The 2,694-nt window shown below is 38.1% G+C and overlaps 1 non-coding gene across 1 annotated transcript; it reads left to right on the top strand.

Annotated features, from left to right (window-relative positions):
* Positions 1-1,538: 1,538 nt before the first annotated feature.
* On the top strand, positions 1,539-1,644 carry LOC121978946. The gene has a single exon (XR_006111262.1). It is a non-coding gene; the product is annotated as a small nucleolar RNA R71 (small nucleolar RNA).
* Positions 1,645-2,694: the final 1,050 nt, after the last annotated feature.

Below are 2,694 nucleotides of genomic sequence, written 5' to 3'. Positions count from 1 at the left end.
TTATAGCTCCAGCTATAGCAAGGAAAGGTCTTCCTAATATAATAGGAATCCTAGGGTCCTCTTCCATGTCCAACACGACAAAATCTGTGGGAATAACATTCCCATCCACCTCTACCGGCACATCCTCTATAATACCCAAAGGGTACCTGCAGGAATGATCGGCAAGTTGAAGTGCCATAGTAGTAAGTTTAATATTTTTGAGACCTAATTTATTACAAATTGAATAGGGAATGAGGCTAACACTCGCCCCCAAATCACAAAAAGCTTTTTCAAAAAATTCTTTTCCTATGTTGCAAGGAATATAAAAGCTCCCTGGGTCCTTCAGTTTTGGAGAAGTGTTCTTCTCAAAAATAGCACTACATTCCTCACTAAGCGCAATGGTCTCGACCTCTCCTCTTCTTCTCTTATTTGACATGAGATCCTTCAGAAATTTGGCAAATCTAGGCATTTGTAGAATAGCATCAATAAGAGGTACCTCTACACAAATCTCCTTAACCTTTTCTAGAAACTTGCCAAATTCTTCATCCTTCTTGAGCATTGTAAGTCTCTGAGGAAAAGGGACAGCTTTGCTCTGATGGTTCAGTGGAAGAGTCTCTTCAACCTCAATGGTACTCTCCTCATTAGCTTGAATCTGATTCGGTATAGGAGGAGGGAGCTCTTCTTCTTTTTGTATCCCTTTTGAAGCAGTCACTTGGGAGTCTCCCAAGGTCCGTCCGCTCCTAAACTCAATCCTATTGCAATGCTCCATAGGATTCACATCAGGTTTTCCTGGAAGTTGTCCTGGTGCTCTGGATGATGAGGAAGCTAGTTGGGCAATTTGACTATCCTGAATCTTTTGATGCTTTTCAGAATTATCCATTTTCTGAATGAGCTTTGCTATATCTTGCTTCATTTCATTCTGAGTTGAGATAATTTCCTCAAGCATCTTTTCAACATTTGACTTTGGTAAGCCTTGAGAAGATAGATGTTGAAAATTTTGTTGCCCAGCTTGAAAATTTGGTCTTGCCCCCATAGATGGTCCTTGATCTTGATTATTTCTGTAAGAAAAATTTGGATGACTCTTCCATCCAGGGTTATAAGTATTTGAGTATGAGTTGTTCTGCCTTTGATTGTAACTCATGATTGCATCACATTGTTCAAGTTGATTGATTTGTGCAGTGATAGCTCCCAATGGACATGAGTCATTTGAATGCTCTGAACTCCCACATACTTCACAAGATGTACTCATAGCATTGACCATATTAGCACTAGTCCCCATATTCTCAAATTTCTTTGTAAGAGCGTCCAATTTTGCAGACAAAAAAGTGACCGCATCCACATCAAACTTCCCTGATGCTTTAATTGTTGGGTTTACAGAGGAATAGCCACCACTTCTTTCATTTGCCCATTGATGATGATTTTGTGCTACACTTTCAATGATTTCTTCGGCTTCATCTAAGCTTTTATTCATAAGTGCCCCTCCAGCAGCTGAATCAAGAGACACTTTGGTATGATAATTGATACCATTGTAAAAAGTGTGCAACACTAACCATCTTTCCAACCCATGATGTGGGCATTGTCTTAGCATACTATTATATCTATCCCATGCTTCAAAAAGAGATTCTGAGTCAATTTGCTTGAAGCTTGCAATTAAATTCCTCATATGAGCTGTTTTGCTTGGTGGATAGAACTTATCAAGAAACTGTTGCTCACACTGCTCCCAAGTGGTGATGCTATTAGGGGCCAAAGAATTCAGCCATTGCTTTGTCCTATCTCTTAGAGAAAACCCAAATAATAATAATCTAACTGCATCTGAAGGAACTCCATTCATTTTCATGGTACCACATATTTCATAAAAGACCTCTAAGTGTTGATTAGGGTCCTCATGAGGTCCTCCACCAAATTGGTTCTGCTGCACCATAGATATGATTGCGGGTTTGATCTCAAAGTTATTAGCTTCCACTGAAGGTCTTGAAATACTAGATCGAAAACCTCTCGCATAGGGTGCTGCATAATCCTTAAGTGGTCTATTTGCCATATTCAAATGTTCCTGTTCTTCAATTTGCCTTTGCAGAATTCTTCTTTTATGGAAAGTTCTATCAATCTCAGGGTCAAAAGGAAAGAATTCCCCTGCAAAGTTAGATCTTCGCATACACAAGAACAAGATAGCAGATAGCAATTCGACACAAAAAGGAAAATAGAAGAATAAAAAATGCAGAATTGAGTTTGTACAAAAAGAATTAACAAGAAGAGAAAGTTATACAAGAAAGTAAAAAAAAACAGAAATCTAATGATTAGTTACAACTATGCAATATGAAAGGAAAACAAATGTTATGTTTAGTCTAACTCAATTGATAATTCCTAATGTTATAGCGCAGTCCCCGGCAACGGCGCCAAGAACTTGTTGCACTCCGCAAGTGTACGGAAATGTCGCAAGTAATATAAAAGATTATCGTATCCACAGGGACTGGAATAAGCACTAGAAATGTCTCAATGCGAATTAGCTAAACAACTATCCAATCGTTTCAAAAGCAAAGTAAAGGTAAACAAATCTAATATTAGAGATCAACAAACAAGAGTTTAGTGTTTTGGGTTATGATAAAGGGAGATTCTAGGAGTTTCAGTTTCTTTGTAAGATTTCTTGAATGTAAATGGTTCACCAATTCTTATTCCTCAATTTCCAAACATGTAGAAAGTTGCCGGTTCCCTCTTACA

The sequence above is a fragment of the Zingiber officinale genome, chromosome 4B (assembly GCF_018446385.1).
Source record: "Zingiber officinale cultivar Zhangliang chromosome 4B, Zo_v1.1, whole genome shotgun sequence".
Classification (NCBI taxonomy): Eukaryota; Viridiplantae; Streptophyta; class Magnoliopsida; order Zingiberales; family Zingiberaceae; genus Zingiber; species Zingiber officinale.
The sequence above is the reverse complement of the archived record's forward strand: the minus strand, read 5'-3'. Positions and strand labels throughout refer to the sequence as shown.